The sequence below is a fragment of the Lepisma saccharinum genome, chromosome 23 (assembly GCF_977018435.1).
Source record: "Lepisma saccharinum chromosome 23, izLepSacc3.1, whole genome shotgun sequence".
In the NCBI taxonomy this organism is placed as follows: Eukaryota; Metazoa; Arthropoda; class Insecta; order Zygentoma; family Lepismatidae; genus Lepisma; species Lepisma saccharinum.
The window spans coordinates 61,747,157-61,759,448 of NC_139251.1; the positions used below are offsets into that span (position 1 = coordinate 61,747,157).

Genomic DNA, 12,292 nt, shown 5'->3' on the forward strand with positions numbered 1-12,292 from the left:
TGCTGTGAATATTGTCTTTGCCTAACACTATCCTGTACCTGAGAGGAGTTTGTGTACTTCACCGATTCTCATCGCTCACCGCTGAGTAATACTGAGTTATTAATAATAAGTATAATACAACGACATAATATCAAATCTAATAATAATACGTTTAATAATAAAACTTAGAACGTATCAAACTGAAAAAAACAAAACAGAAATAACGGTTTAAGACCATCAAATTTCGCTGCGATGCTAATGTAAAAAAAAAATTAGAAGATTTGATGCAGCGACTAAATTAATGAATGTAATTTTATTGACTCGGTTTTATAAAATATGTTTAGGGAACATACAACTACAATTTATAGATATTGACTGTATCTTTACGAATGATAACATATTCAAATTTACATTTGAAAGTTCTTACTTAATTCGTATCTCAGTTCTGTATTATAAGCGTATACATATATAATGTGCATAGCATGTACAAGTGTATTTCTATGTTAAATATTCCAAGCGATCATCAGCGCCATCTTTACTTCTTATTCTAGTCACAAAACAGAGAAGTGACGTCAAGAATGAGCATGCGCCCACGACAAATCCGATTGAGTTCCGATTTACATATTAATAGATTCAATCTCAACCTATGCTTTTCTATAGTTACATTTCAAACAACAAACACGTTTTCGTAGAAATAAATCTATTAGAAATAGATTACAGTGTGATATTAAATAATTATTGTCACAGTTAATTAAAAATTTGTAACTTTTAAGCTTACTTCAGCTTTCTTTTTCCAGGTGTTCGCGCACAGTCATACGATTATTTTTTATGGTTCCCTAGTTTCCTAGGTGCGCTGCGTTATGACTTGTATGTGAAATCACCTGAAAAAAAGAAAATCTAAGTAAATTTCTAGACAAATTGAAATTATTATAATGTTGGAACACCCTGTAGATGTACAATTAATGTATAAATGTGCATAATACCTCATTGCTTAATAGAATAATTCAACAGAAGCTTGAGTCCAATTTTGTTCACAGATAGAGGAATCGACACTTTCAGTTTTAATACAGGATGTCGCAAGTAAAACCGTCACGCGGGCGTTTCCATGCGGAACAGGTTTTACGTGGTACACCCAGTATAATCCAAACCGCTATGTGCCTCTATTGGGCATCGGACCCGGACTGATATTTTGGTTTCAACGTGACGACGTTGCTACTACACAACCGGGGAGGGAACATAATCAGTGGCGAACACTTCCTTTCAGATAGGGGCAGTGGAAGCTAAGAGCACCCACCCACCTCCGAATTTACAATGTAACAACTTTTATATTATAACACCATTAATGATACGAAAAACTCAATATGCTGACTAAGGCAGAAATTTATTTTATTATAAAACGTAAACTAAATGTAACGTTTCAACCTTCTAGCAAAGTCTTCTTCAGACTCTGTACCAAATACAAGTGAAAGAAGGTACAAAACAGGAAGGTTTATATACACAAAAATAGCTCCCCTCCAGACATAAGATTATTAGAAAGTTGTATTTTCTGGAACATTCCAGCAGGTGGCCTTCCCTTGTCAATTGTACTTTCACCTGACAGGCAATTTAGCTAAACATTTCCTTTCATCTGGAAAATGGTTGGACTCTTTTTATCTCACACTCTTTTTCCTTTCTTTCTTCATTCCTCTTTCTTCTTCTCTCCTCTTTCTCTCTTCTCCTTTCCACTCTTTCTCACACCTTCTTCCATTCTTGTTTATCTTCAGCCCCCAATTCAAGTTCATTGTGTCTAAACGTTAAGTTTAGTTTATGTTTTATAATAAAATAAATTTCTGCCTTGGTCAGCATATTGAGTTTTTCAACTTTTATATACATTTGCTACTGTTCGCGGAATGGTCACCTCGGGGACAAGGCGTTGAGTGTTTGACTGACAAGCTGACCATCTCCATGTACTCTGACTCGTGACTCTGTTAAACAAGGCAGCAGGTAATGGTAGAAAAGAGGAGAAAACGAGTGTGAGGATCAATGCAGTGCGCGGTACTGAAAATGCAGTCGCGCTTCCCCCTCCATGCAATCCCTTTCGTTCATGCTCAAGCTCTCTCGAGCCACTACTTGCGGAGAGAACTTGTATTCGTTCGCTTTCTCCATACATGCCTCGGACAGAGTATAGTAAGATGATTTGGTCTGGCGTTTTGCTTATGAGTGACGAAGCGCGTTTCCAAAGTATAATTTCCGTAAATATAGATAGTTGTTTTTCAGTTTTACTTGTCTGAACTACTACAGTTTAAGGTCGACATGAAACACTAGGCCTTTATTGTATTATTAGTATTATTATTTATAATTCGCAAATCTTCTCCTATACCCTGTCCCATCTATCTCTGGTGCAGTCGAACGAAAACCAAGTCTCTGCGCAAGTAGTGACGCTGGACGGCTCCACCAATGAACACGTCAGAGGGAATTGGATTGCTTGGAGGGGAGGAAAGCGACTGCAGTTACAAACCTTCATACCAACGTGTACTGCTTCGCTCTGTCCACTAGCTTTCCTTCCCTTCTCTGATGCTAAACTTGGCCTTGCTCCAGAGTTATCTGGGACAGGGTATAGTCGGTCAGCAATCAACATTAACTTGATAAGCAGTTGCCTCGTTGCGAACGCATTACAGCATGGTGGTCATGTTTACTTCGCGAAAATTGATGAAGAGACACTCAGAAAGAAAGTGTGGTGTTGTGTATTAAACTTTCGCGAGATAAGCCCATTGCAGTAACATCAATTCTAATCGTCATGTTTCCATGTTTCAAAACTCCCTTTTGCCACAATTGCACAGATGCAATAAACACACAATATGTATGGTTTCAACAAGACGAAGCGCCTGCTCATACAGCAAGAGCTTCCGTGGAGGTTATCAGAAAATGTTTCCTGTGTACGTCTTTTACAAGAGCGGTGACTTGTAATGGCCTACTCGTTCACCAGATCTTTCTACTAGTGATATTTCCCTTGGAAATATCTCAACATGAAAGTGTTCGTCAATAACCCGCACTCGTCAGATGAACTGAAAGCTGTTCTTCATCAGAAAATTGCATCATTACCTCAACAGATGGCGCCACTAGCAATGCAGTACTAAAAAAAAAAAAAATGAAAGCGTTAGAAGAAGTTATTTTCAAGACTTAATGTGAAATGGGTTATTTTACCTTGCTTTTGTATCATATTGGCTAATCGTGAAGATGAGGATGAACGCTGATGTTATAAAATTGCTGAAGGAACACTCACATGGAACACGAGATTCCAGACCAGGATTCGAACCCGATACACATGTCGTCGTAGCACGTTGTAATAACCAGTCTTCTTATAGTTTTTTATGAAAAGGAAAACTCCATAAGTGGAAAATTTTCCATCAACTACATATCAATAAAATTCAATTCTCTACGTTTCCTTTCAGGACAAACAAACACACATTTCCCTGTAATAGCCTGGATTCGAACCCGGAAACTCTATCGTCGTAGCGCGCAACAAGTACGCCACGGAGGTCGGCTAAGGCTTAATGAAAAGTTTATACAGTAAAACCTCGTTAATCCTGTGACTGTTCTCTACAGCACAAATTTATTTTACTTATTATGTTCATTTGTTATTATTATCTATTTTTAACTTCAAATGTTACTATTAAAGTTGATGTATTATAAAGTTGGTTTTCTCTTTAAAGTTAAATTGTACAACGTTTGTGTGCTTGGCAACATTGTCGTTGCTATGGTACGTCATGGAATATTCTGGTAACAGTTGTGAAGTTTTCGGATAAAAGTATTCCATCAAAAAGTGATTTTCTGAGTTTCCATTTTAAGCTAATATTCAGGTAATTTAGACATGTAATCAACCCACAGAAGTTTGGCTTCGCCTTCGCGATTTGTGAAGATACGAGGGTCACTATTTATATTTTGAGCCTTGGCAACACTGATTGAAGTTAGGCGCGATTTGACGTTTGCACGGAATCGTCTGGCATTATTGACCATAACGTACTTCAAATGTTTTGTCAATAGCTTCATTTGTGTTGTTTATGTTGCCTTGGAGATTGCGCGACAACAATAAAATGGAATTAACTCGTGAACATTTTCGTGCGATGATTTTTTACGATTTTCGACGTGGGTTATCAAGACAAGAGTGCATCGATCAACTTGCTTCCACATTTGGCGATGAAGCCCCATCCTTTGCCACTGTGAAACGCTGGTATAACGAATTTAATCGTGGCCGCCATTCGCTCACCGACGAGATTCGCGAAGGTCGTCCAAAATCAGTTGCTGTTCAAGAAAACATTGATGCTGTGCAAAACCTAATACTGCAAGATCGTCATGTGACATACTGTGAGATTGAGGCAACCATAGGCATTAGTTCCACCAGCATATATAAAATATTACATGATCATTTAGCTGTGAGAAAGGTATGTTCTCGTTGTATACCACACAATTTGACAAAAACTCAAAAAGACGCTCGCGTCAATTGGTGCAAACAAATGCTCAATAAATACAATCGTGGTGCTTCAAAAGACGTATATAAGATTGTAACAGGTGACGAATCATGGATATATGCATATGAGCCGGAACGTAAACAGCAGTCGACTGTATGGGTGTTTCAAGATGAACCCAATCCAACAAAAGTTGTTCGCGCTCGAAGCACATCGAAACAAATGGTCGCCTGTTTTTTCGGGAAAACTGGTCATGTGGCAACTGTGACTTTAGAGGAACGTAGAATGGTCAACTCTGAATGGTACACAACAATTTGTTTGCCAGAGGTCTTCGGTCAAATACGGAAAACAAACAAACGCCGTCGGATCATTCTTCATCAAGACAATGCCAGCTTAAACACATCTCGTCTAACAACCGACTTTATGAACAGTCAAAAAATCGAATTGATGGGTCATCCGCCGTACAGTCCTGATTTGGCACCCAATGACTTCTTCTTGTTCCCGAATGACAAGAATAAATTGCGTGGACAACGATTTTCGTCGGCGGAAGACGCCGTTGATGCGTTCAAAAACCATATTATGGAGGTGTCTCAAGAAGATTGGAAAAACTGCTTTGACAAATGGTTCGAACGAATGCAAAAGTGTATTGACCATAGTGGAGAATACTTCGAAAAACAATAAATTAGTTTTCAATGCCAAATTCCTGTCTTTTCATTGTTAGGCTCAAAATATAAATAGTGACCCTCGTATTATTAAGTTAATAATCAGTACACGCATAAATAATCATGAATGGCAACAGCACAATCCGGACGCCAATAAGCCGGACTTCGCTTAATCCGGATAGGCAAAAGGCAAAATAAAAGCAGAATGCAAGGTTTTAAATGTGACTAGTAGTTAACAAGAGAATTTCCAAAAGAAAAGGCAGTCAACCACTGATGAAATTTTGGGCATGGGTTTACATAACCGGACCACTCTCAAATTTCTAAAAAAATTCGCCTACTTACTAACTTAGGTGTCCTGATGACGTATCTGTAGTTCATATTTGGCGGTCACTTGTTAAAATTGTACATTTACGTGTAGAACTTGTAAAATAACCTTGCGATTTACCACGGCGATTGTCCATACACAGCATTATTCGGAACCATCTTTGTTTCGTAATTCGTTATGGTCTTCTTTTACGCACAACAATCTTGCTACCCTTTGTATTGACGTCAGACAAGGAACACTGTTGCGTTCTTAGTTGCATTGCGTTCAGTGCGGAAGAATGGCGGGATACAAGAACGTTAATGTGCTGCAGTTCTTTCGGTGGAGTGTGGAGGAAGATGGACGTGGCCTCATTAACAAATTTATGGATTTCGGCGTTTTGCCGAAGGAAGGCGATTACATGTGTCCACGCGGACACGTTTTACAATTGTGCAAGGGCCGTTCGTCGGTTGACAACTACACGTGGAAGTGCAAAAAACGGTTTGTGTTGCCGAAAAAAAAGTAGGTCGTGCAATTACTCCGTTTCGGTTCGTAAACGAACTTTCTTCGCTAGATCTAAATTGTCTATACTACAGATATGTGTGTTCGTCAAACTGTGACCCTCAAATTGTGCACTGAACATTATTTGTGAGGAGGCAGTGATTTCATAAGACAGGCATTGACTGGAGGTTTTGGAACGCGCGTTCTACGACAATCTGGAGAAGATTGGAGGTGAAGGCAAAGTTGTGGAAATAGACAAGTCCAAGTTTGACCGCAGAAAATACCATTGCGGTCATCGTTTGGGTTTTTGGCGGGAATGAGAGAGGAAGCGGACGGTGTTTAGTTGTTCCCGTCAAGAGAAGGGAGCGGGAACTTTGATATCTTTAATTAAGCAGTGGATTCTCCCGGGTACTACAATTATTTCCGATTGTTGGAAAGCTTACGATCAGCTACGACAGCACCTCACAGTTAACCACAGTGTCACCTTCGTCGATGCAGATACTGGGGCTCACACGAACAGCATAGAGTCGACTTGGAGGCATGCAAAGGACACTTTGAATTCTTCTGGGACAAAAAAAAACAAGTGTTTTATTCAGGATACCTAGCGAATTATATATTTCTAAAGAGGTGCCTACATTCCAGTTTGGATCGTACGGTTGAATTCTTCAGGCTCGCCGGAATGCTCTACAACCCGCTGCAAATACGTGACGATAACGAAGAAATTGAAAGTGACAGTGAGGGAGAAGACCAAGTGGAGTGTGCGCTCGTTTCATTAAGTAAGTTTGGCAACAGTGTGTTGCACGTTGATTTCTTCATGTTGGGAAAATGGCGTCTTCGTTGGAGCTACTGTTCTTATGGTAGGGTTACGTTACGTTAAAAAAATAGTACTTCATTTCGTTCTTTCTTCGATTTCCATACTTGACCGCCAATTTTTACATGCAGATTCGTGATTAAGAGGTCTCAATTAGTGAGTAGGCGAAATTTCATAGAAATTGGAGAGTGGTCCGGTATTGTAAACTCGTTCCAAATTCTCCCGCAGACTTTGTACTGTACTGTATAGTGTATTTAGGCCTAAGCCCTTTAAATACGCCATAATAAACGTGTTTTGTTGCTATAAACAGAGTTTTAATGCACTTTCTACTGTTCTTTTAGGCTATTTCAGTTAATCCGGACTTTCGTTAAACCGGTCAACTTATCCCCCCATGAGTCCGGATTAACGACGTTTACCTCATCGAGCTTATTTCCAAATAAAACCTACTATAGCGCAATAGTACTGAATTGGTAAATATGAAACTCTATCGCATGATTTACGTTTCACAATATTCAAAGATTGACTGAGGCTTCTATAAAAAGTAAAGCATGAATTCACATTCAGAATTTTTTATGTGAAAATGGAATAACGGTTTCACGTTTCAGAAGATACCTGAATTCCCTTCTCTCTCTTGCTTCACTCATTGAATATAATGTTGAGGTAAACCGACCGAATTTTCAAAGCTTACACCAGCTCCATCTAGCGGATAATTTGTTGGAAGCATGACGTAACAAACTGCAAACATGAGTAAAGGCGAAGCTGGGTAGCGTGTTAGCAATGCATCAAAGGTTAAGAGTTCACATTCAGTGTTGTTGTTGGCCCAGAAGCAAATTCTACAACCAGACGATTACATATATATGAATTCACATATGATGATTCCACATATAATCATCAAAAGATGTGAATTATTGACAACCAGAGGGCAGACTTAATACATACATGAAAATGACAAATTATAAACTTAAATTTGCACTAAAACTTTCCTAAGTTTGCTGAAAATGTGTGCACTAAATAACGACAAAACAAGTTTCAAGTAACACGTAAAGTATGGCGAGATAATGATTACTGTACGCTAATATATCTGTTACCTGTAGACCCTATTGTAATGTATAATTTAATTAGAGTATAGCCTATTTATTTTGTATTTACCGTTATTTGAGATGTATGGCAGATGATCATAGGAATTTTGGGTTTTTATGGTGTTTGAATATCAAACTCAGGCTAAAATTCAAACTGGTGCCTGCAGAACATTTTACAAGGGGCAGGAGGTCAAATTCCGAGAGTCTTGTCAGTGGGATGTACTGGCAGCATGTTGACGTGCTATCAGAACAAAGAGAAGAATAGAAATCGATAGAATAAGAGAAAATAAGCGAGAGACAGAGAATGATATAACACTCTGAAAACTAAAGATTGCTACGACAATCTGCCAGGCAACCGAAATAATAGTAAAACGAAAGGAAAATATTTTAAAGAGTACATAATCGAATTTCAGATTATCACCACCCTCCATTTTTGAAAAAAAAATCGGATGATTTAAAATCAATAGGTGATTGATTCTGGAAGTATTTTGAACGCTGATCATGGAAGGAAATAACATTCATTTTTTCCCATCACGTCAGAATTTTCCACAATTTCACAATCAAAATTCTCATATTCGCCATTATATTACATCTGTTATCTAACGCATCAAAAGAAATTTATGCAAGGGAAATTTAGGTTGTTTCCAAATCAATAATTGATTCTGAAAGTATTTTGAATGTTGATCACGGAAATGATAGCTATTCATTTTTCCCCATCACGTTACGATTTTTAACAATATCCTAATCAAAATTCACATATTCGCCATTGCATAACACAGAAGGCAACAGTATAAATTTAAACAAGGGAAATCTCTGTTGTTTATAAACCAATAGGTGATTCCGGAAGTATTTTAAATGCTGATGACGGATATGACATAAATTTCTTCCCATAACGGCAGGATTTTTCCCTAGGTCAGGATTTTTCTCCATGTCATTAAGTTAAATCAACCCACTACATTATACCATTGAGTTTTGGACATTTTGTGAAGGAAATTTTTATGAGGGATTTCGTAAATGGAACTTACGTAATCGAAGTTTTCAATTTTCATGTAAATGTGTCTTGTGAAGATAGAAGGTGGCTTAAATGCTTACGATTGTATGTGCATTTATAGTTCAAGATTGGAGGATTTGTATTCTAGAAAACCAATATTTTACCATTATCTAGACAGGGCTATCTATTGAGGAAATGATGGAACTACACATTTTATTGTGAAATTAAGGCAGCTAAATATTGCTATTTTCAAAAAAAAAAAAAAAAAAAAAAACTAGACGTGATGGGTAAAAATTAATTTCATTTTTGGGATCAGCATGCTGAAATTATTCAGAGACAATAATCTGTGTCATCCGAACCCATGCAGATCTGTGTTATCATTCAAGAACTGAGAGGGGAAAGGTAAGGAATTAAAGATGATGTGAATGTGTATGTGTGTGTGTGTGTGTGTGTGTACATAAACACAGCGAGAGAGAGAAAGGAAGCAAAATGAAGAGGGGAAGAGTGATTGATAGATCTGGTATATTTCACTTCGCATTTATGGCTATCGTGAACATGAGGATGAGTGATGATAATGATGAAATTGATGAAAGGAGTCTCGCAAAGATCCATGCGCAGGCAGAGATTCGAACCCGTGACCCCTGGCTTCGTAGTACGCTGTGCCGGCAGGAAGGGAAATAAGAAGTGATATAAGAAGGGGGAGCGAAGGCCCGAAATAACAGAACAGAACATTTTAAAAGAAAGAGAATCAAGAAAAATGAATCAGAAACTTGACGAAGAGAAAGATAAAAATGAGAGGTGTTAGAAGTAAGAAAAGAAGATCTAAATAATAGTACAAGCCCTTTCTAGAGAAATTCTTTCCGGCTCCTCCCTCCCTTCCCTCACACAGAGAACGACATCAGGGGTGTCGTAGGGTATCAGATCATGAAAGAGACTTATGTGCGAAGTCCGAGAAAGTCTACATCGAGGGAAGCCATATCGAACATTGAGAAACTTGAAGTTATGTAGATTTTAATGCATTGATTATGTAAGTGTATTATACGTGGATGGATCAGAAGAAAAGGTTACAACAACAAATGGAAAGAACACAGTATGACCTGGTATGAATTAATGGTGTATTCTAAGATGGCTACACACACATCACTTTTCCACGTAATCGCCAAGACAAACTTGTTGATGCCGTCTTGGTGGAAATCATGCCCCTGCTCATTGAACCACTTCGTGTCAGCTGATTGGACGTCATCGTCGGACGAGAATCGTGTTCCAGACAAGTGCGCTTTCAGCTGGGAAAAAAAGGAAAATGTCACCGATGGCCAAGTCCGGGTTGTATGGGGGGTGGTTCCACACTACCCACATGAAACGTTGCAGCAACCAGTGGCTTAGCAAGGGTTGGGCGAAGTGGGCGACCGGCCAGGGCTTCGCGCCTGAAGGGCCTCACGTCCCATAGGGTTGACACGAAAAATGTAAAAAAAAAAAATAGAAGTGAGAAAAATACGGAAAAAGCTATTTTTTGTGGGCAAAAAGTTACAACATTCCGTTTTTGTCTGGCTGTAAATTCTAGTTAAATGTTATAATTTGAATGAATACGTCAAATCAGGAACGTATTTCTCATCTGAAACATTTACGAAAAAAATACGATAACTTGCTTGGACATTTTAACACATTTATTATTTTCTTGAATAAAAAACACTCTCGATTTTAATATGTTTTGTTAAAACAATAAAGCACCTCCAACTCACACGAAGCAAGGTGTGAAGCATTTACATGCTTTCGTTGTTTTCAACTCAAGGAAGGTGTGGATAATATTATCAGTTCTTCTTCATACTGCTTCAGATTTCAGCTCTAGGAAATTGGTGAGTGAAATTATTAAATATCATTTCCGTCAGTACCGTCAAACGGTAACTTCGTCTTTGAGGGTAACTTCGTCATCAGACCGATAGATGTCAGTAGAAGTCGCATGCTGGAACAAAGGGAGTGTGAAGCCACGCACGTGCAGTTGTGAAGCGGACATAAAGGGAAAAGGTGTGTTGTGTGCAAGTGCATTGTGCTTTGGCGGTGTTTTCAGCATTTTCCTCCATACAAAAACTGCTACGACACAGAGGAGGAGGAAAGGCAAAAAGATTGTTCCTGACGGCAGTATTGAGCCATGTCAAATTGTACATACCGGTAACACGAATGGTCGCACGGGGGAATAAATCGTCTACTGAAGATCTTTGCGTGATATGCAAGTGTGAATAAAGCACATACAGGGGACCTGTTTGGCTTCGGTTCGTTTCCTGTATGAAATGGAGTTTTGGTGTACGTAACAAGAGATCCAAAGACAAATATTACACGTGTGAGGCATGTGAAGATGATAACTGATTGTATTGTCTATGTTTTGTACCGAAGCACCTTGCTCTTTGTTTCCACACAAACGTCACTACTTTGACAGGAGGATATGTTTTGCAATTCATACCATTTTGCGTGGCGATCTTACCTCCTCAAGGGGTTAGTTTTGACCTGCTAGGAACGTAAGCAGAGGGACTTCCTCGATGGCAGAGTGGAAACGTCGTCGCCTTGTAATCAAGGGGTCCCGGGTTCGTTACCCGGTGGAGGGACATATTGATTCGGATCCCACTTTAAACTGTAGGTCCAGTTTCGATTAGCCTTACTGTGCATAAAGTGGACTCAAAACACCAAATCAACCAATGTAAGTAGAGATAACGAACTTACACCATTTTCTAGGGTAACTTCTACACGAAAATGCTGACGTATTCCCCCCACCCACCTAATATTTTGGAATTTCTTTGCTATTCAGTACATTTGTAAATGACAAAGTGTTCCTCGCGTATAATTTTCGTGTTGTCACTCGCCACTGATTTTGCAGGGCACATTAGAATATGCCAAAATCTGTACGAAGTTACCCCGTTTGACGGTAATTTTTTTATATTTATATATGATAATTTGCTGACGTATCCTGAAGATTTTGTATCGACTCACATTGAGATTTCTAATTTATGGTAAAACTGTCAAAGCCGGGACTTACGAAATTGAGTTTCTGTGTAATTTTGGAAGGTCGTAGAAGTGTTTTCTCGCATTTTTCAATGTATTTGGCCCCTAAATCATTTTTTTTCTATAAAAATGTCCGTCCGATGCACGAGAGCTGTTGCCTGCATTTCACAGTTTTTTCACTATATGGCCCAACCTAAAGCAACCTAACCTAACCTTACCGTGATGGTGCGTGGGGCTATCGTGAATGGTTTTGGGGGCTATTCGTGGATGGTATACGATCCAGAATGGTTTTTGGGGCTATGCGTGAATGGTTTTTGGGGCTATACGGGAATCGTTTTTACGAGAATGGTTTTTGGGGTTATTCGTGGATGGTCATACTATCCCGAATGGTTTTGGGGCTATGCGGGAATGGTTTTCGGTGCTCTGCGGGAATTTTTCTGTTAAGAAGGTTGAAACACTGCTTTGCCGTTTGAAACACAACGCTAGTCAAGATTTGCCCGCCATTTTGCGTGTTCAGGAAGCGAGAAAAGAA

General features: G+C 38.9%; 1 protein-coding gene across 2 annotated transcripts in view; it reads right to left on the bottom strand.

Moving 5' to 3' along the window:
• Positions 1–12,292, bottom strand: part of LOC146005540 (uncharacterized) — a 55,861-nt gene that overhangs the window by 9,768 nt on the left and 33,801 nt on the right. For both annotated transcript variants that reach the window (XM_083144796.1, XM_083144797.1), the window contains exon 2: positions 758–860. The gene's annotated coding sequence lies outside the window, so the exon portion shown is untranslated. The remainder of the gene's footprint in view (positions 1–757; positions 861–12,292) is intronic.